This window comes from Phyllobates terribilis, unplaced genomic scaffold (assembly GCF_046119375.1).
Source record: "Phyllobates terribilis strain yellow unplaced genomic scaffold, ASM4611937v1 Scaffold_12__6_contigs__length_324123572, whole genome shotgun sequence".
Classification (NCBI taxonomy): domain Eukaryota; kingdom Metazoa; phylum Chordata; class Amphibia; order Anura; family Dendrobatidae; genus Phyllobates; species Phyllobates terribilis.
The window spans coordinates 50290251-50315962 of NW_027362772.1; the positions used below are offsets into that span (position 1 = coordinate 50290251).

Genomic DNA, 25712 nt, shown 5'->3' on the forward strand with positions numbered 1-25712 from the left:
TAGAACAATAAAGAATTGTGTCTTTATTTCAATTAAAGGACTTTATTCTGGGTGTTGTGTTTTTTTTAAATACTTTACTAGAAATTCATGGCGGTCATGTCTAATACTGGCGTGACCCCATGAATTTTGGGCTTGGGGCCAGCTGATAATACCAAGCTGGCCCTAACCCCTTTATTACCCAGTGAGCCACCGCACCAGGGCCCTGGATGAGTTGGGTACAGCGCCAGAAGATGGCGCTTCTATGAACGCGCCATTTTCCGGGGTGGCTGCGGACTGCAATTTGTAGCGGGGGGGGGGCCCAGAAAGCTTGGGCCTCCCTGCGCTGCAGATTCCAGCCCCCAGCTGCCTAGTTGTACCTGGCTGGACACAAAAATAGGGCGAAGCCCCACGTACTTTTTTTTAAATTATTTCATGAATTTCATGAAATAATTAAAAAAAAAGTACGTGGGGCTTCGCCCTATTTTTGTGTCCAGCCAGGTACAACTAGGCAGCTGGGGGCTGGAATCTGCAGCGCAGGGAGGCCCAAGCTTTCTGGGCCCCCCCCCGCTACAAATTGCAGTCCGCAGCCACCCCGGAAAATGGCGCGTTCATAGAAGCGCCATCTTCTGGCGCTGTACCCAACTCATCCAGGGCCCTGGTGCGGTGGCTCACTGGGTAATAAAGGGGTTAGGGCCAGCTTGGCATTATCAGCTGGCCCTAAGCCCGAAATTCATGGGGTCACGCCAATATTAGACATGACCACCATGAATTTCTAGTAAAGTATTTAAAAAAAACACAACACCCAGAAAAAAGTCCTTTAATTGAAATAAACACACAATTCTTTATTGTTCTAAATTAAACCATACTTACCATCACGCCCATTCCAGCTGAAGCCAACGATCTCCTGAAATAAAAGAAAAATAATAAAGCAACCTCATCCTTACCTTTCCATGGTTCCCACGACAGCTTCAGCTCTGCTACATCGAGATGACAGGCTGGACCGCAGCAGAACGCTGCCATCCAGCCTCTCATCCCGCAGACACTGAGAAGCGCAGGCTTGCTTGCGCTCAAGAGTGTCTCTCTGTGACGTCATCCAGATGAGCCGAGTTAATGTCCAATGAACTCGGCTCACCTCATGCACGTCACTGACAGCGTGGGAAAATTCTCCTGCACTCAGCGCTTCAGCGTGGGAGAATTCTCACACTGAAGCGCTGAGTGCAGGAGAATTCTCCCACGCTGTAAGTGACGTGCAGGAGGTGAGCTGAGTTCATTGGACATGAGCTCACCTTATGCACGTCACTGACAGCGTGGGAGAATTCTCCTGCACTCACCGCTTCAGCGTGAGAATTTTCCCACGCTGTCAGTGACGTGCATGAGGTGAGCCGAGTTCATTGGACATGAACTCGGCTCATCTGGATGTCGTCACAGAGAGACGCTGAGCAGCGCAAGCAAGCCTGCGCTTCTCAATGTCTGCGGGATGAGAGGCTGGATGGCAGCGTTCTGCTGCGGTCCAGCCTGTCATCTCGATGTAGCAGAGCTGAAGCTGTCGTGGGAACCATGGAAAGGTAAGGATGAGGTTGCTTTATTATTTTTCTTTTATTGCAGGAGATCGTTGGCTTCAGCTGGAATGGGCGTGACAGTAAGTATGGTTTAATTTAGAACAATAAAGAATTGTGTCTTTATTTCAATTAAAGGACTTTATTCTGGGTGTTTGTGTTTTTTTTAACTTTGACTATGGGGTTAGTAATGGGGGTGTCTTATAGACGCCTCTCCATTACTAACCTGGGCTTGATGTCAGCTGGCATTATAAGCTGACATCAACCCCAACCCTATTACCCCCTGCCACCGCACCAGGGCAGCGTGGAAGAGCGAGGCTAAGTGCCAGAATTGGCGCATCCTATGAATGCGCCATTTCTGGGGCGGCTGACGGCTGGTGTTTCTAGCCTGGGAGGGGGCCAATATTCATGGCTCCCTTCCTGGGCTATTAATATCAGCCCCCAGCTGTCTGCCTAGCCTTTGCTAGCTATTAAATTAGGGGGGACCCCACGTCATTTTTTTTGGGGGGTCCCCCATTTTAATAGCTAGTAAAGGCTATGTATTCAGCTGGGGGCTGATATTAGTAGCCTGGGAAGCTCCGTGGGTATTACCCCCTTCCCAGGCTTCAAACATCTGCCCCAGCCGTCTGCTTAACCTCCGCTAGAGCCTAAAATTAAGGGGAACCCCACGCCAATTTTTTTAATAATAAATCCTTTATTTTAATACTAAATGACAAGTACAGTAACCAACACTATCACTGTACTTCATATATATGTGACTGACATGTTTCTATCTATCTAATCTATGTGTGAAGCTCTATTCTGTCTGTTATAAATTGTCGGGTACCGCTGCTGAATTGCCGGCCGGCTTTTTTAAAGAGACAGTGCATGAAAACACTATTATTTTTTTTGATAAATCCTTTACGCTAAATGACAAGTACAGTAAGCAACACTGTCACTGTACTTCGTATATATGTGACTGACATGTTTCTATCTATCTAATCTATGTGTGAAGCTCTATTCTGTCTGTTATAAATTGTCGGGTACCGCTGCTGAATTGCCGGCCGGCTTTTTTAAAGAGACAGTGCATGAAAACACTATTATTTTTTTTGATAAATCCTTTACGCTAAATGACAAGTACAGTAAGCAACACTGTCACTGTACTTCGTATATATGTGGCTGACATGTTTATATCTATCTAATCTATGTGTGAAGCTCTATTCTTTCTGTTCTAAATTGTCGGGTACAGGTGTATGCCGCTGCTGAATTGCCGGCTTTTCATGTTTCACTGTTGGCACTGTTCCCATCGATTTGGGCAACCACTGTAATGCCACAACCACCATGGCTGTGGCATTACAGTGAGTGGCAGACAATCCCTGCATGATTGGTGCTCTAAATAGCGCCAGACATGCAGGACACGCTTTTGGTGCACGAACAGTTATCGAACATAACCTCGAACAGCCGAATTTTTTGCAAATCGTTCGGGTTCGTGGAACAACTCGAACACCGCCCAAAACAGCTCGAATTTGAGATTGGCGAACAGTTCTAGTCGAACACCGCTCATCTCTAGTGGTGAGCACCTTGAACCCCCTGGTGCTTCACAGAAGTTTATAACATTGAGGCGTAAAAATAAAATGTTCACATTTTTCCCACAAAAATGTTTTTCAGCCCCCAATTTTGCATTTTCATAAGGGTAATGAGAAATTGCACCATGCAATTGGTTGTGCAATTTCTCCTGAGTAAGCCGATACCACAGTTATGGGGAAAAACCACTGTTTGGACGCACGGCAGGGTTTGGAAGGGAAGGAGCGCCATTTGACTTTTTGAATGTAAAATTTGCTTGAATAATTAGTGGATGCCATGTTGCGTTTGGAGAGCCCCTGATGTGCCTAAACAGTGGAAACCCCCCACAAGTGAACCCATTTTGTAAACTAGACCCCTCAAAGAACTTCTGTAGATGTGTGGTGAGCACCTTGAACTCCCAGGTGCTTCACAGAAGTTTATAACGTAGAGTCATGAAAATAAGAAAAACAAAAAATGATCTTTTAGCCCCAAATTTTTTATTTTCACAATGGTAAGAGGAGAAAATGGATGCGAAAAAGTTGTGAAATTTCTCCTGAGTACGCTGATACCCCATATGGTTTGGGCACACGACAGGATTCAGAAGGGAAGGGAAGGAGCACTGTGTGACTCTTTGAACTCAAAATTGTCTGGAATCGAGGGTGGAGGCCATGTCGCATTTGTGGAGCCCCTGATGCACCAAAATAGTGGAAACCCCCCACAAGTGACCCCATTTTGGAAACTAGACCCAGGATTTTATCAAGGGGTATAGTGAACATTTTGAACCCAGAGGTACGACACAGAATTTGATAACATTAGATCATCATATTGAATAAGTTGTCATTAGTCTTGAGCTCAAGTGCTCGCTACTTGAGTTTGCATCAGGTACTCAGGAATGCACCATGTATTGCAGGTGCTCGAGTGACATGCTCGAGTCCCCACCCTGCATGTTTCACGGTTGTTAGACACCCAAAAAAACATGCGGTGATCGCTCGTGCATGGCAGGCAATCCCCACAAGTTTTTTTTGGCTGTATAACAGCCACGAAATATATGGGGCAGAGAATCGAGCATGTCACTCGAGCACCCACAATACTCTGTGCATACCCGAGCGCCCAATGCAAACTCAAGTAGAGAGCACTTGCGCCCAACACTAGTCGCTATATCGTCATAATTTTTTTTCTTTACTTTTAAAAAAGTCCCAACTCCAACACAACCCTAGCGCAACACTAACTCTAGCACAACCCTAATCCTAGCACAAACCTAACCATAAAAAAACCCTAACCCTAGCACAACCCTAACCCTGGAGCTTATTTTTTATGCCGTTTCTCGTGTGACTAAGTGATTAGACGACTTTATTCTTCGGGTCGGTGCGACTACAGCGATACCAGATTCATATCGAGTTTTTATGTTTGACCGCTGACACACATTAAAAGACGCTTTTTTTGCAAAGACTAGTTTGTGCAATCATGTTTCCATATTTCGGCCAACAGGGTTATGTGAGGGTTTGTTTTTTGCGGGACGAGTTGATGTTTTTATTGGTACCATTTTCAGGCAAATTACATTTTTTGATCACTTTCTATTCCGATTTTTGGGAGGCAGAATAAACAAAAACCAACAATTCAGGAATTTTTTTTATTTTTTTTTATGCCGTTACATGTGTGGTAAAATTGATAAGGCAACTTTATTCTTCGGGTCAGTACGTTTACAGCGATACTACATTTATTTTGTTTTTTATGTTTTGGTGCTTTTACACAATAAAAACTATTTTATAGAAAAAGGGATTTTTTTGTATCGCTTTATTCTGAGAGCTATAACTTTTTTACTTTTCGGCTGATGGTGCTGTATGGGACTTGTTTTTTGCGGGACGAGATGACGTTTTCAGCGGTACCATTTTTATTTATATTCGTCTTTTTGATCGCGTTTTATTCCATTTTTTGTTTGGCGGTATGGTGATAAAGCATTGTTCTTTGCTTCGTTTTTAATTTATTTTTTTTTACAATGTTCACTAAAGGGGTTAACTAGTGGGACAGTTTTATAAGTCAGGCCGTTCCAGACGTGGTGATACCAAATATGTGTACTTTTTATTGTTTTGTTTTTTTCATAATAATATTTATTTGTGGGTACAGTAATTATTATTTATATATATTTATATAGAGAGATATATATAGAGATATATATATAAATATGTAATTTATAATTATAATATATATTATATAATATATAATTTATAATATATATAATTTATATATATATATAATATATATATATATATTATATTATAATAAATTATTATATATTATTATTTATATATATATATGTATATCGAGTCACCATGGCGATGACCAGGACCCAGCAGACACAGTGTGGGACCCCGGAAACAAGGTAAGAGGGACGCCCTTACCTCCCCTTGCTCCCGGAATGCTGCAATCGACTTCAATCACAGCATTTCGGGGGTTAATGTGCCGGGAGCGATGTGGGACCACTCCTGGCACATAGTACCGGGTGTCAGCTGTGAGAATCAGGCTGGCGCGATCACATTGTGCTTAATAGTACGTACCTGGTCCATAAGGCCCAGGACACAGGGACGTACTATTACTGATAATGTCAGTAAGGGGTTAAATTAAAAATAAAAATTGGCCCCAAAGATGGACAACACCTTTAATTAAGTGATGGTAAAAAAAGCCAAGGCTTGCTTTTGCCTAACTCTTAACTATAAGTCTCATTTTTAAAACCACCACCACCGCACCCTGAAATGCCAGTGAGTAACCTTCCGTACCAATGTTGAACTTTAAAGGAGCATAAAGAGCTTTCCATTGCATATTACAGCCCTTAACTCTGCTTCCTATAGTATTATACAGTAAGAATGAGATTTAGAAAAGAAGAGACTAAGATCACTAAGATTGGTAATTTTAAAGTGGGTACTGAAAGTATTCAGACCCCTTTAAATTTTTCACACTTTGTTTCATTGCAACCATTTGGTAAATTATAAAAAGTTCATTTTTTTCTCCTTAAAGTACACTCTGCACCCCATCATGACTGAAAAAAAAACAGAAATGTAGAAATTTTTGCAAATTTATTAAAAAAGAAAAACTGAAATATCACACGGTCATAAGTATTCAGACCCTTTGATCAGACACTCATATTTAAGTCACATGCTGTCCATTTCCTTGTGATCCTCCTTGAGATGGTTCTACTCCTTCATTGGAGTCCAGCTGTGTTTAATTAAACTGATAGGACTTGATTTGGAAAGGCACACACCTGTCTATATAAGACCTCACAGCTCACAGGGCATGTCAGACCAAATGAGAATCATGAGCTCAAAGGAACTGCTCAAGGAGCTCAGAGACAGAATTGTGGCAAGGCACAGATCTCGCCAAGGTTACAAAAGAATTTCTGCATTACTAAAGGTTCTTAAGAGCACAGTGGCCTCCATAATCCTTAAATGGAAGAAATTTGGGACCACCAGAAGTCTTCCTAGACCTGGCCGTCCAGCCAAACTGAGCAATCGTGGGAGAAGAGCCTTGGTGAGAGAGGTAAAGAAGAACCCCAAGATCACTGTGGCTGAGCTCCAGAGATGCAGTAAGGAGGTGGGAGAAAGTTCCACAAAGTGAACTATCACTGAAGCCCTCCACCAGTCGGGCCTTTATGGCAGAGTGGCCCGACGGAAGCCTCTCCTCAGTGCAAGACATATGAAATCCCGCATTGAGTTTGCTCAAAAACACATGAAGGACTCCCAGACTACGAGAAATAAGATTCTCTGGTCTGATGAGACTAAGATAGAACTTTTTGTTTATTAGTGATGAGCGAGTACCATAATATTCATAATCGCTATAATCGTAACGAGTACTTTGTAATAATCGCATATTCGTTCGGAATAGCAAGTACAATGTAAGTCAATGGGAAATGCGAATAATTTTCTGCTGGACCCTACAAAGGGGTATGGGGGCCTGAGGAAAAGGCTGAAATGGATGGAAAAGTGATGAAATAGAATGGGAAGAGCCTGGAGAATGTGCCTGCATGCATTTCTGACTCACATATGGTTTCTGGGAATAAGTTTGTCGCAGTATTATGCCAATTATACAGACACACAAGAACAACTACCAAACCTAACCTAAATTGCATTTAACAGGCCAGAAAGGTTAAGAAACAGTTTTTCCTGCATAATCACTTGTATATAAGGCTGAATAAACCAGAGAAACCAAAAAAATATCCCTTTTAGCCTTTGTTCACACATACTATTGTGGCTTTTTTCCGCCTTTTATAATTGGGAGGGCCCTGACTTATACATTTTGTAGGTCCCTCTGTCACACATAATTTTTAGTTCGCTATTCCCTAGCACTTTACAAGTACAGCTAGAACGCACCAGTAGGCATGTTGATCTTTGACCTGAGAGGCCTCAGGTGGCTCTGCAATATGCATTTCGGAGGGACAGCTGTTACTTAGACATTTGGGCGGTCCCTCTATCATTGACACACAGATCGTGGAAGACATATTCAGTAGCAGTTTACAATGTGCCCATTGTAGCGTTGGGCTTGACTCTCCTCCTCCTCCACCACCATGTGATACTGCGGCCCTAAATTCAAATGTTCAGGGGGCCTGCAGTAGGCAGGAAAGCTGAGTTTTGGAAGAGCCCTGTAACATACATTTTGAAGTGCTCTCTTCTAGAGATTTTTGAGGTCCCTCTTGTGAACAATATGTTTGTCATTTATTCATATTGTAGGGCTCTCACTCTATTATTTAACTCATTTAAGGGCAGAGGCCACAACAAACACCCACATCTTCTCGCCTGACCTTCCTGTCCCAATTCCTAGGGGACCGCAGCACACCACTTATTGAACCCAGAGCAGTGTCAAAAGGTTGTTGATTGGATAGCGGATAATGCTTCCAGTCACTTAGCCACCACCACCACCCTGTCTTCCACATGGTCAAGTCTCAGTAGCCGTGAGTCTGGACCACATATTCCTCACCCTGATCCTCCTTCTTCCTCCCACCATGCCGAGTGCCCGGAGAACACTGATCCCACACTTGGACACTCTGAAGAGCTGTTGACTTTTCCATTTATAGATTCAGGCCTCTCGCCCGCTCCACTTGAAGCGGGGCAAGAGGAGATCGCATGTAGCAATGCCCAAATATTTGAGCAGCCACAGTCACACGAAGGCAATGATGAGACACAATTGCCAGAAAGCCAGGAGGAGGACCAGGGTGCGGAAGTGGAAAACGAGGTGGTGGATGATATAATAACTGACCGAACCTGGCAGGAGGACATGCAGAGTGAGGATAGCAGCACACAGGGGGAGGGAGGCAGAGCACCCCAACAGGCAGGAAGAAGCAGTGTGGTGGCCGCAGACAGAAGGCAGGTAACCATTCCCCGTAACACCAACACGAAGGAAGTTGCCAGTACAACTGTTTGGTCTTCCCGAGTCTGGTTGTTTTTTAAAGACTCTGCCAGTAACCCCAAAAGGCCATTTGCACCACCTGCCAGGCCAACATTAGCAGGGGTGGCAAAACGACCAGCATGATCAGGCACATGGCAGCAAAGCACCCGACTTTGTGGGCCGAACCCCAGGGTCCAGGAACAGTGTCTGCGGGTGGCACCATTGCTTCTTCCGCTGTTGTGCATGCAAGCCAATCCCCTGTCCATTGTGCATGCGAAGATGCCTCCTGCCCTGCACCTGTCGTTGCATACTCTCAAGTAGCAGCATCGGGAAGCACGTCCATGTCCTTGTCCCAGCGCAGCGTTCAGTTGTCCATACCCCAGTCCTTGGAACGCAAGCGCAAATATGCAGCCAACGCCCCACAGGCCACACTACTAAATACTCACATTTCACGACTGCTTGCGCTTGAAATGTTGCCTTTTAGGCTCATGGAGACGGAAGCATTCCGCAACCTGATGGTGGCAGCCGTCCCTTGGTACTCGGTCCCCAGCCGCCACTATTTTTCCCGGTGTGCCATCCCCGCATTACACAAGCACGTGTTCAAAAACATTAGCCGTGCCCTCAACAACGCAGTTACTGGGAAAGTCCACCTAACCACGGACACGTGGACAAGTGCTTGTGGGCAGGGATGGTACACCAAGAATTGCTCGCCCTAGGTCAATCAAGGTTGCCCCCCCGGTCTACAGCTCGTGCATCTCATCCTCCTCAGTCTCCTCCTCCTTTTCAACCTCCATCTCTGAAATGACCACATCAGTCACAAGCTGGAAGCGCTGCAGCACTGCCTCGGCCAAGTGGCAACAGGCTGTGCTGAAGCTAATACAGTGGTGGCCAAAAGTATTGGCACCCCTACAATTCTGTCAGATAATACTCAGTTTCTTCCTGAAAATGATTGCAATCACAAATTCTTTGTTATTATTATCGTCATGTAATTTGTCTTCAATGAAAAAACACAAAAAGAATTGTCCTAAAGCCAAATTGGATACAATTCCACACCAAGCCTAAAAAAGGGGGTGGACAAAGTATTGGCACTGTTTGAAAAATCATGTGATGCTTCTCTAATTCGTGTAATTAACAGCACCTGTAACTTACCTGTGGCACCTAACAGGTGTTGGCAATAACTAAATCACACTTGCAGCCAGTTAACATGGATTAAAGTTGACTCAACCTCTGTCCTGTGTCCTTGTGTGCACCACATTAAGCATGGAGAAAAGAAAGAAGACCAAAGAACTGTCTGAGGACTTAAGAAACCAAATTGTGAGGAAGCATGAGCAATCTCAAGGCTACAAGTCCATCTCCAAAGGCCTGAATGTTCCTGTGTCTTCCGTGCGCAGTGTCATCAAGAAGTTTAAAGCCCATGGCACTGTGGCTAACCTCCCTAGATGTGGACGGAAAATAAAAATTGACGAGAGATTTCAACGCAAGATTGTGCGGATGGTGGATAAAGAACCTCGACTAACATCCAAACAAGTTCAAGCTGCCCTGCAGTCCGAGGGTACAACAGTGTCAACCCGTAATATCCGTCGGCGTCTGAATGAAAAGGGACTGTATAGTAGGATACCCAGGAAGACCCCACTTCTTACCCCGAGACATAAAAAAGCCAGGCTGGAGTTTGCCAAAACTTACCTGAGAAAGCCTAAAACGTTTTGGAAGAATGTTCTTTGGTCAGATGAGACAAAAGTAGAGCTTTTTGGCAAAAAGCATCAACATAGAGTGTACAGGAAAAAAAAGGAGGCATTGAAAGAAAAGAACACGTTCCCTACAGTCAAACATGGCGGAGGTTCCCTGATGTTTTGGGGTTGCTTTGCTGCCTCTGGCACTGGACTGCGTGACCGTGTGCATGGCATTATGAAGTCTGAAGACTACCAACAAATTTTGCAGCATAATGTAGGGCCCAGTGTGAGAAAGCTGGGTCTCTCTCAGAGGTCATGGGTCTTCCAGCAGGACAATGACCCAAAACACACTTCCAAAAGCACTATAAAATGGTTTGAGAGAAAGCACTGGAGACTTCTAAGGTGGCCAGCAATGAGTCCAGACCTGAACGCCATAGAACACCTGTGGAGAGATCTCAAAATGGCAGTTTGGAGAAGGCACCCTTCAAATATCAGGGACCTGGAGCAGTTTGCCAAAGAAGAATGGTCTACAATTCCCGCAGAGCATTGTAAGAAACTCACTGATGGTTACCGGAAGCGGTTGTTCGCAGTTATTTCGGCTAAAGGTTGTGCAACCAAGTATTAGGCTGAGGGTGCCAATACTTTTGTCTGGCCCATTTTTGGAGTTTTGGGTGAAATGATCAATGATTTGATTTTTGCTTCATTCTCTTTTGTGTTTTTCCTTGCAAGCAAATTAAATGAAGATAATGATACCAAGGAATTTGTGATTGCAATCATTTTCAGGAAGAAACTGAGTATTATCTGACAGAATTGCAGGGGTGCCAATACTTTTGGCCACCACTGTATGCTTAGGTGACAAACTGCACAATGCTGAAGAGTTGTGGACAGCACTGAAAGAGCAAGCAGATCTGTGGCTCAAACCGCTCAACAGCCAAGCATGGTCGTGTGTGACAATGGCCGGAACCTGGTGGCGGCTCTGAGGCGAGGCGAGCTCACACACGTACCATGCCTTGCCCATGTGCTTAACCTCGTGGTTCAGTGGTTTCTCAAATCCTACCGTATTTGCTTGTTAAAGTACGCCACCTGTGTGCCCATTTTAGAAAGTCACCTACAGCTTCCGCCGCCCTTGCCGTGTTTCAGCAGCATTTACAACTTCCAGCTCACAAACTGGTGTGTGATGTCTTCATGTATTGGAACTCTACGGTGCAGATGTTGGGAAGGATTTGTGAGCAGAAGAGGGCAGTTGTTGTGTACCAACATCAACAAGGCCGTCGGTATTCAGTTCAGACTCCACACATAAAACCTCAGAAGTGGACCTGGATGTCAGACATATGTACCATCCTCCAAAACTTTGAGGACTCCACCCAAAATGTGAGCGGCGATGACGCCATAATTAGCATCACCATCCCGCTTCTCTGTCTTCTGAAATGCTCTCTGGTCACAATCAAAAAGGATGCATTGCAGGCAGAGCATGATGAGATGGAGTAAGGAACCATACAGGGTGATTACACACAGCCAAGCCTCATCTCATCCCAATGTGGATTGGGTGACAATGAGGAAGAGGACGAGTAGGAGGAAGGACAGGAGCTAGTTTCATGCGCTATAGACGGTACTACCTGCACATACCTGCACAGCTGTCATACCGTCTGTTCAGCGTGGATGGCCAGAGGACAGAGAGGAGGAGGAAGAGGAGGAGAGCATGGTCAGTCATCCTCTTAGTGAGGACACGGAAGCTTTGCCTGTTAGTCCAGCAGAGGCAGGGGAACACTGTCAAAGTTCTGGGAGAGTTTTCTCAGCCCCTCCCATCGCACAGGCCCTGAGGCGCGGGGTACTATCACAAGGAGTGCAAAGTTTGGAAAGATGCTGAGGGAGTACCTTGCCGACCGTACCAACATCCTCCGTGATTCCTCTGTGCCTTATAATTATTGGGTATCCAAGCTGGATACGTGGAATGAACTGGCTCTCTATGCCTTGGAGGTCCTGGCCTGCTCTGCCGCCAGCGTTTTATCAGGGCGGATTTTTAGTGCCGCTGGTGGAATTATAACTGATAAGCGCATCCGCCTGTCAACTGAAAATGCTTACAGGCTGACTCTTATAAAAATTAACAAGGGCTGGATTGGGCCAAACTTCTCTACACCACCGAATGATAGCAGCATAACATAAACTCAAATCCAGTGTCTTTTTTTGGGAGGTGTATTCCCATGCACCTTTTCACACCCAGACATGGGTATACGCTTCCTGATTTTGGCTATTTACTCTTGTCCTCCTCCTTCTCATCATCCTCCACCACCATATCACCAGGGTGACCATGGTCCGTGATGCAACACCCACATAATTTTTTTAAAGGGTCTTTATGATGCCCGTAAAAATCTTTCTTATACAGTATGTTCATGTATACACCCCAGGGGTAAATGTTTGTCAGCCCATACACTTAGTGCATGGGCATTACAAGTATAGGAGGCCCACTCCTTTCTAATGGGAACATTTTTTTATGAGGCCCTCCTCCACGTCTCTTCCAAGGGGCATTGGAGTGCCTCCGAATTTTTGGCAACCCTTACATTCACTGCATAGGCAAACACAATGGGAGACCCACTTCCTAATAATGGTAACATTGTTTTCATGAGGCCCTCTGACCTCCACGTCTCTTCCAAGGAGCATTGGAGTGCCTCCAAATTTTTGACAACCCTTGCATTCACTGCACAGGCAAACACAATTATGGGAACATTGTTTTCAGGAGGCCCTCCTCTAAGTCTCTTCAAAGGGGTATTGGGGTGCTTCCAAATTTTGGGCAGCCCTGGCACTCACTGCATATGCAATAACAGTATAGGAGACCCACTCTTTAGAAATGGGAACAATAAAACATAGCCGGCTGATGGCTCTCTAAGAATAGTGAGGGCCGACTGCTGGCCCTTTAAGAATAGTAAAGGCCGCCTGATGGCCCTTTAAAAATAGGCTTTGTGACTTTCAGAGTCCCTCCTTCATAAATGAAACACAATGTGTCTGATGATATCTCACACACCACATGGCCAGATAAGGTTGTAAAATGTTAAAATTACATTTCCTGGTGAATACATTTGTCACGGTTGAAAGCAATGCCAAAGTGAATAAACACATCAAAAATGCTACATGTGAACATAGCCCAAGGTGTGGAAGAGCATTTTTGTGTTTTGGTTATCTATTTTGCTTTATATACTAGTCTTTACCCTGGAAAGGATGTTCCTCAACAAATTTCCCAGGAAAATCCATTTTGGTTTCGTTTTGGTATGTTTTATTGTGAGTCCGTAAAAGTGGCGTAATACCTCTGACAACGTTGTTGACAGCAGTGACCTGGGAGTCAGAAATGCTTCCAAGGGTCTTCCCCATGCTGTCCCCATGTCATTTGAGCACTGTTCCCATCGATTTGGGAAATTTCTAGTCCCTCTGCAGACCGCCGGGGGGAGCTGCCTGAAAACTGCTCGAGTTTCCGATAGACTTACATTGGGCTCGTTGCTTGGGTCGAGCACCCGAGTATTCCAATGTGCTCGACTCGAACATCGAGCACCCGAGCATTTTAGTGCTCACTCATCATTAATGATGACTGTTTCCTGTTAAGTCCAATAATTTATATAAGTTGTTACTGTTTACAAAACTTTTCTTCACTCAGTCTCTAAGTGCACTCATCAATACAACAACATCTTTCACTTTCTGTTTCCTGCCCTGACCTTTTATCTGTTGGTATATTCAACAGTTGTGGACTTCTTTGTTTGTGTGAAGGAGGACTTTATGCTGATCTGACAGTAGATGGCGATGTTGTGAAAAGTTTCCTTGTTTACTATATTGTAAAAAGAAAAAAGTCTCTCTTGTACTTTCTGTTTTGCACTTACTTCCTTGTGCAGTACTGTTTGACTGCATTTTTTCCTTTACCTCATGTTCTGAGAAGTAAAAGCTTGTTATCCCATGTAATCTTCTCTGTGAAGTTTCTACTGCAACTGTGGGTATCCAGAAGCTGTGCAATATTATCCACCTCCTTAACCCCTATTTCTTTAAGTCCTTCCTTGCCAGCTGTTTCTAGTCATCCACATAGTTCTTCAGCATAACCCTTTCAATCAAATGTCACTTCTTCATAATTTCCTTTTCTGAGTTTTCTGGAGTCATTCTTTCTTTTGAATAGACTTTTGTTGGCAACTCTGGAGCTCAGAAAAGTCTGAACTCACAGCCCTTATTTCTGAGAGCTGTCAGGAGACATAAACCACTACCTTGGTCTGTACATCCACCAGCCCATGTATGTCTCCAGGGAGAGTAATCTCTCTTAGTGGCGAGAAGGCTGGATCACCTGACTGCTTTCACAGTAGCAGCTCACCATGTGTGCTTCTGCTCCCTAAGTTTCCTGGAGCATTTGCTTAAAGAGAAAGTGACGTAAGGATTTTACACCTCAAACTAATGGCACATATATAAGTTCTTTCATACTGATTAAATCCATACCTTAAGGGTATGTGCACACAATGCAGAAATGAAGCAGAAAATTTCTGCATCATTTCTGCATCTCCCAGGCAGAAAAAACGCATGCAGATTGTGCATGCGTTTTTCCTGCAGAATACATGCGGATCCACATGCGTTTCCGCATGCAGATTGACAAGCGCTTTCCAGGCGATTTTAGCATCACCTGGAAAGTGCTTGACAACTAGGTCACACTATGTAAATCCATGCAAACAGCATGGATTTATATAGTGTGACCCGAGAGAGTGTATATACTTACCTCCGATGGCCCGCGCTGTCCTGCTTACACTCCGTTCTCCCGGCAACTTTGAATTGAAAGACCTGCCGACGTCAGCGTCACGTGACCCGTCACATGACCCTGACGTCACCGCAGGTCCTACAACTCACTGCAAGTGCCGGGAACAAAGCAGGAGCGGTGCGCGGGCCGACAGATGGTAAGTATATATATATTTTTTATTTTATTCTTGTTTTTACAGCTTTTTTAATGGTACCTGGGTGTGGATGAGACTCTCCTCTCCTCCACACCCGGGTACCATCCGCACATTAGAACGCACCAATTACGCAAGTACAGATGCAGTCTTGCGGAATTGGCGCATTCTAATGCAAGTCAATGGCGGCGAAAACGCCGCGTTTCCGCAAAATTAAATGACATGCTGCGGATTTTTGAGCGCAGCGTTTACGCTGCGGAAAAATCCGCATCATGGGCACAGCACATGCGGATTTCAATTGGGGAACATTGCTTCCCTTCTACCATGCGTTTTTCATGCGTTTCCGCGGCGTTTACGCAACTGCAAAAACGCCGCGGAAACGCATGAAATACGCATCGTGTGAACTCAGCCTAATTGTGAAAACCAGTTTTGTAGTTTGTGGGAAATACAGGGTTCAAATAACATAGAAATGAGCTGCAAGTGCTTTGGGGTAGGATATTGCACTTGCAGCTCTCCTGATTGCGCTCTATATACCCTGTCCATCTTCTGTCTCTGACTGACATGGCAGGGGAGACAAGTCACCGCAACAAGAATGACCTGTCAGTCAAGAACAAGTCAGATGGTGGGCGGGGAACGGGGAGGGTAGACAGGAGAGCTGCAAGTGTAATTTATCTACCTGAAGTACTCATTTGCATATATATGATTTTGAAACCAGGATTTCTCAGAAATGTCAAAAGAGATTTGTATAATGAAGGTATGGATTTAATCAGCATGAACGCAACAGTGCATACTTTGCCATTGGTTTTAGGGGCAAAATCCACATTCCAGGTTCCCTTTATGCTTCTCTACCTCCCCAAAACTGGACCTTCTACCTGGACTAACATCTTGCCTACTTCCAAATAACCAAGTTTTTAAGCTTTTCTTCTAGTTATCATACCTGATCATTCAGAACTACAGATCACCTTTTCCACATGCTCCTTGAGATTTGCAAACTTGCTTTCTTCTGGATATTTTACTTAAATTTCAAACCAAGGAGTGAAGTCAAAGTTATATTCCACGTTTCAGTTTTAACTGTCTTCTGTGGTGAAAGTGCAATGAACGTTGGAGCTATGGGTTCAGGACAGAGAGGACAGAGAGAGGAAACCGTCCCTCACATTGTGCTCACAACAGTTCTGCAGCCGAATGGTAGGAAGAGCAGAATTCAGTTTCATGATCCTCGTTCTCCGCCTCTGCAGCCAAGGTTTTCTGGTCACATATTATATAGAAAGGGATCTGCCTCTTGATTCTTTGCCATCTTTTCCCATGCAGCTCCACATTCAGCTTCTTACAATCTTTTACTTACATATCACATAATTCTAGGTTGATAATAAATTAGCATCAAATGAACCTTCTATTAGCCAATGTTTGGAAAAACCATGAACCAAGATATAGGCGCTTCCACTTGATGTTTCCAAGATTCCAAACTGGTACAGGATGTTGCTGTTAAAAACAAAAATTATTTTTGGAATGTGCAGTGTGAAACTCCAACGTACAAGAAGTTGGGAAGGAGCAATAAAAATACAATAAAAACACAACACATTTCATCTATCCAGCCTTCATCACATGCATCAGGTTGCACCTGATGAAGGCTGAATAGCCGAAACGTGTTGGGTTTTTAGCGTATTTTTATTGTTCCTTCACATTTTCTTGTACATTGGAGATTCACACTCCACATTCCAAAAATATCTTTCTTACAACAGCATCCTTTACCAGTTTCGTTGGAGATTCACACTCCACATTCCAAAAATATCTTTCTTACAACAACATCCTGTACCAGTTTCATTGGAGATTCACACTCCACATTCCAAAAATTTATTTTTTTACAACAACATCCTGTACCAGGAAATATTGAGTGGAAGCACCTACATCTTGGTTCTTTGTTTTTCCATCACCCCTTTCCTAAGGACTCATCCACAGTTTACCACATTGGCAGCAAACTACCACGAAGGATCAGCATGGGATGCTCACTCTTCCAGAGTTGCGCCTGTTTGCACAATCGCACAAGGTGAGCAACATTCCCTTCTCACCTTTTTTTTGGTCCCAATAATTTCTAATACTACGCTAATATAGCGCTCCCTTATTTCCCCTACATTTTTTAGCTAACACTTTTCAGCTATTAGACTCTGGGTATGTGGCTTATCATTATACGTCAATCAAGTGACCTTACAACAATTATCATGATATAATCAAAAAAGTTGAAATATAGGGGTAAGAGTAAGCAACAAAAGTAAACCCCATAGTAGGACTTAAAAATCATGAGGACTACCGAAGTGTATCATTTAAAGAAGAAAAGGGGGGAGAGAAAAACTTCGAAAAGCGTCCAATAGATGAAAAAAATTGTATATACTTTATTAGAAAAGAACATGAAACAAATGGATCACAAATACAAATATAAAAACAGAGATGGAGGGAAATACATGTAAGTATAAGGAAAAACGGCTACTAGGAATAAAAGACAATCTCATAGATATACTTATACAAAAAATTATATGGATAAATGCACATAGTGGGGTCAATAACAACAGGTCCCAAAGCTTTGGATAAAGATCACATGTATTCTGGACAAGTACATAGCCAAAGGGACTACCCCAACCAGAGGAAACAAAAATAAAGGTAAGTATAATTAGAGATCTATAACAGACTTAGTAGTGTAAACACTGAAAAAATATATCATACAATAGTAATATGGTAGTCACTGTAGAATGAGAAAACTGCAAGTGTGCCCACCCTGGTCAACAACCAATAACTCCCACAGGGGGAAGGAGAAGGGGGGAAAAAAAAAAAAAAAATAGACAGCTATATGTGAATAATGTCATAAGGTCCAGTTGCAGCCATCATAGAAAGATTATCACGGATGTATAAACATATAACAGCTATCATGTAAAATTACATACTTGCAATAAGAGTGTAGCCGAAGCCTAGCACGAACAGGGGGGTCCCTGACGAAGGCATTCCCAGCCGAAACGCGCGTTGGGTTGAGGGTGGCGTGTTCGTGCTAGGCTTCGGCTACACTCTTATTGCAAGTATGTAATTTTACATGATAGCTGTTATATGTTTATACATCCGTGATAATCTTTCTATGATGGCTGCAACTGGACCTTATGACATTATTCACATATAGCTGTCTATTTTTTTTTTTTTTTCCCCCCTTCTCCTTCCCCCTGTGGGAGTTATTGGTTGTTGACCAGGGTGGGCACACTTGCAGTTTTCTCATTCTACAATGACTACCATATTACTATTGTATGATATATTTTTTCAGTGTTTACACTACTAAGTCTGTTATAGATCTCTAATTATACTTACCTTTATTTTTGTTTCCTCTGGTTGGGGTAGTCCCTTTGGCTATGTACTTGTCCAGAATACATGTGATCTTTATCCAAAGCTTTGGGACCTGTTGTTATTGACCCCACTATGTGCATTTATCCATATAATTTTTTGTATAAGTATATCTATGAGATTGTCTTTTATTCCTAGTAGCCGTTTTTCCTTATACTTACATGTATTTCCCTCCATCTCTGTTTTTATATTTGTATTTGTGATCCATTTGTTTCATGTTCTTTTCTAATAAAGTATATACAATTTTTTTCATCTATTGGACGCTTTTCGAAGTTTTTCTCTCCCCCCTTTTCTTCTTTAAATTATCATGATATGTAAGAGGATCTCATCTAACATACTTGATCATAAAAAATATAAATGTAGTAGTCTCAGTCATACTTTTAGTGACAGGCTTAAAATATTTCAGCATTATATTAAATCTTTTCCAACTTGCTGATGTAAACCTCCTCTTCTCTTGCAATTGCTTCTCATGTTTCGTAGAAGAGTTTCCCATTGTCCCCTATGACACTGAGCGTTCACCCTCTCAGTAAAGTGATTTATACTTACTAAAGTTGGGTTGGTATCGCAGCTACTTCTATGTATCTATCCTCCATAGACGCTTCTTCTCTGCCTTTCCTTATCATAAAACACGACCACAAACAAGAGGGGTGTCCCACTTCTGATCCCCCCACTACACTATAAATATCAGTGAGAATAAAAGAAAATATCTCTCACCTGTAATGGTGTTCCTTGGGATCTCTATTGGGGGTGCAGAGGAACAAAGAATCTGGGAAAGTAGAAAAACTGTCGTTATCACCTCTGGCTTGAAAAATGACTTGGTTTACTGAGCAGCCAATGGTTATCATAGAGCCATAACCAGTTTGAGCTAGAATAATACATAATTGAAAGTAACTTGACATTTTATAAGGAGAAACTTGGCTATATACCAACCTAAAGCTACGCTATTTCCCGGATCCAGAGGCGTAGCTTGTGGTTAAATGGACAAATATTTTCTTATAAATTAATTGTATTAATTTCTTTCTAGCCACCTGAGGAAGGCTGCTCACACCCGAAACATGTTGTGGTTTTAATACATTTTTTTATCCTCATTTTAATTTATCATCTCTCATTCACCATTAGGATTTTTTCCCCATTTTATTTGGGAGCCCCCAGCACCTGGACCTTTTACCTTCAATATTCTTCTGCCTTAGGTTTTTGTCCCTTTTCTTCCATTCTACTTCTGATCTAGTGACTATTCCTGCCAGATCGCTCCACCGGCCAGTGGCTTCGCTGAAGACTCACACATGCTAAGTGTGTAAGTCCACATCACTGTACTCCGACTATTAGGTCCTGGGGGAGCCCTGGTCTTTACACTTTAACCCCTGTGAAGAGTTTCACCTGACCATCGGGATAGCTAGGCAGAACCACTTGACACTATTCCTATGGCCTATGAATGTTATTTTACCCACTATGCAGCTATTTCTATTATGTAAGCACAAAAAAGTTGTGTACTGACTACACACTTTTATAAGGGGACTTAGTACCTGTCTTATCATACTCATTACATTGTTATATGTTAACGATATGGATTCTTCTACTTTTACTATATTGATACTGGAGATCAGTGTCCAGGGGGAATGCTATTTCTAAACTGTATCATAAAATAAGAAATTCATATTTGTGGGCTGAGACTGAAAATAAACCCATAATAAAGATCTGCGAATGGTAAATAAACTCCATGATGATAATTTCAAGATACAAATAGATCTTTTTATTTACTGCATAAAATCTGCAAAAGAGTCATAAAGTATAATCTCACAATTAGTTGTGATCGATCGGATCTCGCCGAGTACTTGCAAGATGCTCGGGTCCCCTCCCTGCATGTTTGTTGCTCTTTAGAACGCCAATGAACATGCAGGGATTGCCTGCCACTCACTGTAGTGCCGTAGCCATGTTGGTAGTGATTGGCTGGCCGCACAGCGTCATCAGATCTAAATCAGACCTGGCGCCGCCATGCTTGTCACAGTCACTCCGGAATCGGACAGTGTAGGGAGAGGTGCTGCTGAGCTAGGGAGAGATTTGCTTGTGTATTAGGTAGTGTATGTAGAGAACAAGTACATTACACATATCCATCTTAACAAACAGTCCTTCTGAGGACTAATCCATCTGCATACATATCAGGCAGGCAGTGTATATAGCAGACTGCAGTGCATATAGCACAAGAGGCTCCATTCCAGTTCTGCCTGTTGCTGCTGTTAGATATTTCTAGACATAGGCCCAGGTCTCAGGGGCAAGGAATAATTTTTTTGGGATCTTAATCCTAATTATTTGCTTAAAAATCAATCCAGGGAACACTGTTGTTCTGTACCATTTGCTTGTTGGCACTGCAGAATACAGCCAGGTCCTTTCCATATTACAGCGCTAAAAATCCAGCTATTTAAAACTGTGGTTTGTCCATCACACGGATCACATATACGTTTTCTGAAAATTCTGCCATTTCTGTCCTCCATTAAAAAATTTTTTCAGTGTGTCAGCAAAGTTTTTGACACCGGTGACACAGGCCAGATATTTAAAACTGTGGTTTCTCCGTCACACGGATCACGTATAAGTTCACTTCAAATTCAGCCATTTGTAGTGAGTGTGGAAGATATAGTCCTCCATTTAAAATGGGCAAGGCGCGTGGCAAGAGACGGGGAACTGAACGTGAGGGTGATGGTGATGGTGCATGCAGAGGCCGAGGACGTGGGCAAGCTGAAATTGTGCCACAATAAACACCCACATCTTCTCGCCCGACCTTCCTGTCCTAATTCCTAGGGGACCGCAGCACACCACTATTGAACCCAGAGCAGTGTCAATAGGTTGTTGGTTGGATAGCGGATAATACTTCCAGTCACTTAGCCACCATCATCACCACCACCCTGTCTTCCATACCGTCAAGTCTCAGTAGCCGTGAGTCTGGACTGCATATTCCTCACACTGATCCTCCTTTCTCCCACCATGCCGAGTGCCTGGAGACAACTGATCCCACACTTGGACACTCTGAAGAGCTGTTCACTTTTCCATTTATAGATTCAGGCCTCTCACCCGATCCACTTGAAGCAGGGCAAGAGGAGATCGCATGTAATGATGCCCATATATATATTTGAGCAGCCACGGCCACACAAAGGCGACGGTGGGAAAGTGTCATAAGAGGTGGATGATGATGAGACACAATTGCCAGAAAGTAAGGAGGAGGACCAGGGTGTGGAAGTGGAAGACAAGGTGGTGGATGATACAGTAACTGACCCAACCTGGCAGGAGGACATGCAGAGTGAAGACAGCAGCACACAGGGGGAGGGAGGCAGAGCACCCCAACAGGCAGGAAGAAGCAGTGTGGTCGCCACAGACAGAAGGCAGGCAACCGTTCCCCGTAACACCAACACGAAGGAAGTTGCCAGTACAACTGTTAGGTCTTTCCAAGTCTGGTTGTTTTTTTAAAGACTCTGAAGATCACCCCAAAAAGTCCATTTGCAACACCTGCCAGGCCATCATCAGCAGGGGTGGCAAAACTAGCAGCCTGACCACCACCAGCATGATCAGGCACATGGCAGCAAAGCACCCGACTTTGTGGGCCGAACCCCAGGGTCCAGTAACAGTGTCTGCTGGTGGCACCACTGCTTCTTCCGCTGTTGTGCATGCAAGCCAATCCCCTGTCCATGGTGCATGTGAAGATGCCTCCTGCCCTGCACCTGTCGTTGCATACTCTCAAGTAGCATCATCAGGAAGCACGTCCATGTCCCAGCGCAGCGTTCAGTTGTCCATACCCCAGTCCTTGGAACGCAAGCGCAAATATGCAGCCAACGCCCCACAAGCCACACTATTATATTCCCAAATTTCACGACTGTTTGCGCTCGAAATGTTGCCTTTTAGGCTCGTGGAGTCGGAAGCATTCCGCAACCCGATGGCGGCGGCCGTCCCTCGGTACTCGGTCCCCAGCCCCAGCCTATTTCTCCCGGTGTGCCGTCCCCGCATTACACAAGCACGTGTCCCAAAACATTAGCCGTGCCCTCAACAACGCAGTTACCTGGAAAGTCCACCTAACCACGGACACGTGGACAAGTGCTTGTGGGCAGGGACAGTTCATCTCGCTGATGGCACACTGAGTTAACATAGTGGAAGCCGGGACCCAGTCGTACCTTGGGACGGAACATGTCCTCCCGACGCCAAGGATTGCTGGCCCTAGGTCAATCAGGGTGGCCCCCACAGTCTACAGCTACTGCACCTTATCCTCCTCAGCCTCCTCCTCCTCTCAGCCTCCATCTCCGAAATGACCACATCAGTCACAAGCTAGAAGCACTGCAGCACTGCCTCGGCCAAGCGGCAACAGGCTGTGCTGAAGCTAATATGCTTAGGTGACAAACCGCAAAATGCTGAAGAGTTGTGGACAGCTCTGAAAGAGCAGGCAGATCTGTGGCTCACACCGCTGAACATACAGCCAGGCATGGACGTGTTTGACAATGGCCGGAACCTGGTGGTGGCTCTGAGGCGAGCTCACACACGTACCATGCCAGGCCCATGTGTTTAACCTGGTGGTTCAGCGATTTCTCAAAGCCTACCCGGAGCTGCCAGATTTGCTTGTTAAAGTACGCCGCCTGTGTGTCCATTTTAGAAAGTCAGCTACAGTTTCTGCCGCCCTTGCCGTGTTTCAGCAGCGTTTGCAGCTTCCGGCTCACAGACTGGTGTGTGATGTCCCCACGCATTGGAACTCTACACTGCAGATGTTGGGAAGGATTTGTGAGCAGAAAAGGGCAGTTGTTGAGTACCAGCATCAACAAGGTCGTCGGTATTCAGTTCAGACTCCACACATAACACCTCTGGAGTGGACATGGATGTCAAACATATGTACCATCCTCCAAATCTTTGAGGACTCCACCAAGATGGTGATCGGCGATGACACCATAATTAGCGTCACCATCCCGCTTCTCTGTCTTCTAAAACTCTCTCTGCTTACAATCAAGGAGGATGCATTGCAGGCGGAGCACAATGAGATGGATCAAGGAACCATACAGGGTGATTACACACAGCCAAGCCTCATCTGATCCCAATGTGGATTGGGTGACAATGAGGAGGAGGAAGAACAGGAGCTAGTTTCATGCGCTATAGACTGTACTACCTGCACAACTGTCATACCGTCTGTTCAGCGTGGATGACCTGAGGACAGAAAGGAGGAGGAGAGCATGGTCATTCGTCCTCTTGGTGAGGACATGGAAGTCTTTTCTGTTAGCAGTCTGGCATGCATGGCTGAGTTTATGTTTCGCTGCCTTTCCCATGACCTTCGCGTTCTTAAAATTTTGGGTGACAGTCATTACTTGTTGGTGACACTTCTGGACCCACGCTACAAGGAGAACTTTCTATCTCTTATTCCTGAGGTGGACAGGTCTACAAAAATGGGGCAGTACCAGAAGGCCCTTGTTGCGGAACTATTAAAAAAATTCCCATCTGAAAACGCTGGCGGCAGAGGTCACAGTTCGTTGGACAACCAAGGAGTACAGGCGAGAGAGACACAACTCCAATCCAGTAGAGGCAGGGAAACACTGTCAAAGTTCTGGGAGAATTTTCTCAGCCCCTCCCATCGCACAGGCCATGAGGCGTGGGGTACTGTCACAAGGAGTGCAAAGTTTGGAAAGATGCTGAGGGAGTACCTTGCCGACCGTACCAATGTCCTCCGTGATTCCTCTGCGCCTTATAATTATTGGGTATCCAAGCTGGACACGTGGGATGAATTGGCTCTCTACGCCTTGGAGATCCTGGCTTGCCCTGCCGCTAGCGCTTTATCAGAGCGGGTTTTTAGTGGCGCTGGTGGAATTATAACTGATAAGCGCATCTGCCTGTCAACTGAAATGCTGACAGGCTGACTCTTATAAAAATGAACAAGGGCTGGATTGGGCCAGACTTCTCAACACCACCGAATTATAGCAGCGTAGCATAAACTCAAATCCAGTGTCCTTTTTTGGGAGGTGTATTCCCATGCACCTTTTCACACCCACACATGGGTATACACTTTCTGATTTTGGCTATTTGCTCTTGTCCTCCTCCTACCTTCATCCTCCACCACCATATCACCAGGGTGACCGTGGTCCGTGATGCATCACCCACAAAAATTTTTTAAAGGGTCTTTATGATGCTCGTAAAAAAAAATGTATACAGTATGTTCATGTATACCTACCAGGGGTAAATGTTTGTCAGCCCATACACTTAGTGCATGGGCATTACAAGTATAGGAGACTGGCTCCTTTCTAATGGAAACATTTTTTATGAGGCCCTCCTCCACGTCTTTTCCAAGGGGCATTGGAGTGCCTCCTAGTTTTTGTCAGTCCTTGCATTCACTGCATAAGCCAACACTATGGGAGACCCAATTGCTAATAATGGGAACATTATTTTCAGGAGGCCCTCCTCTAAGTCTCTTCAAAGGGGTATTGGGATGCGTCCAAATTTTGGCAGCCCTGCCACTCACTGCATTCGCAATAACAGTATAGGAGACTTACTCTTTAGTAAGAACAACAAAGCATAGCCGGTTGATGGCTCTCTAAGAATAGTGAGGGTCAACTGCTGGCCCTTTAAGAATAGTAAAGGCCACCTGATGTCAGTATAAAAACAGGCTTTGTGACTTTCAGAGTCCCTCCTTCATAAATCAAACAGAATGTGTCTGATATCTCACACATCACATGGCCAGATAAGGTTGTAAAATGTTAAAATTACATTTCCCGGTGAATGCATTTGTCACGGTTGAAAGCAATGCAAAAGTGCATCAAAAACGCGAAGTGTGAACAAGGTGTGGAGGAGTATTTTTGTTTTTTGGTTATTTATTTTGCCTTATATACAAGTCATTACCCTGGAAAGGATGTTCCTTAACACATATTTCCCAGGAAAATCCATTTGGATTTGTTTTTGTATGTTTTATTGTGAGTCCGTAAAAGTGGCGTAATACCTCTGACAACATTGTTCACAGCAGTGACCTGGGATTCAGAAATGCTTCCAGGGGCCTTCCCAATGCTGTTCCCATGTCATTTGAGCACCCGAGTATTCCAATGTACTCACAATACAAAGTGCAGCACTTCACTCTAAAGTTGCCTCATTCAAATATGTTAACCAACTTTTATTTTTCATTATTCAAATAAAGAAACTATAGATGGTGTCATGCTATTCCTTGTTGCTAATTCTATGTGAGCCTACAGACTGAAGATCCTAGCAGACTGGTCTTGTGGGTGCGTGAATATTCGGTATGACTCATGGAAATCCTTTTATGCTTCCAAACCCAACTATGGATGCAGCGGTGATACCAAATATGTAGGTTG

General features: G+C 44.2%; 1 protein-coding gene across 1 annotated transcript in view; it reads right to left on the reverse strand.

Moving 5' to 3' along the window:
• The window catches only part of LOC141171688 (interferon-inducible GTPase 1-like), a 32685-nt gene extending 13398 nt beyond the window's left edge, over positions 1-19287 (reverse strand). Inside the window, 1 exon segment of the mRNA XM_073655343.1 lies at positions 19114-19287. The gene's annotated coding sequence lies outside the window, so the exon portion shown is untranslated.
• Positions 19288-25712: the final 6425 nt, after the last annotated feature.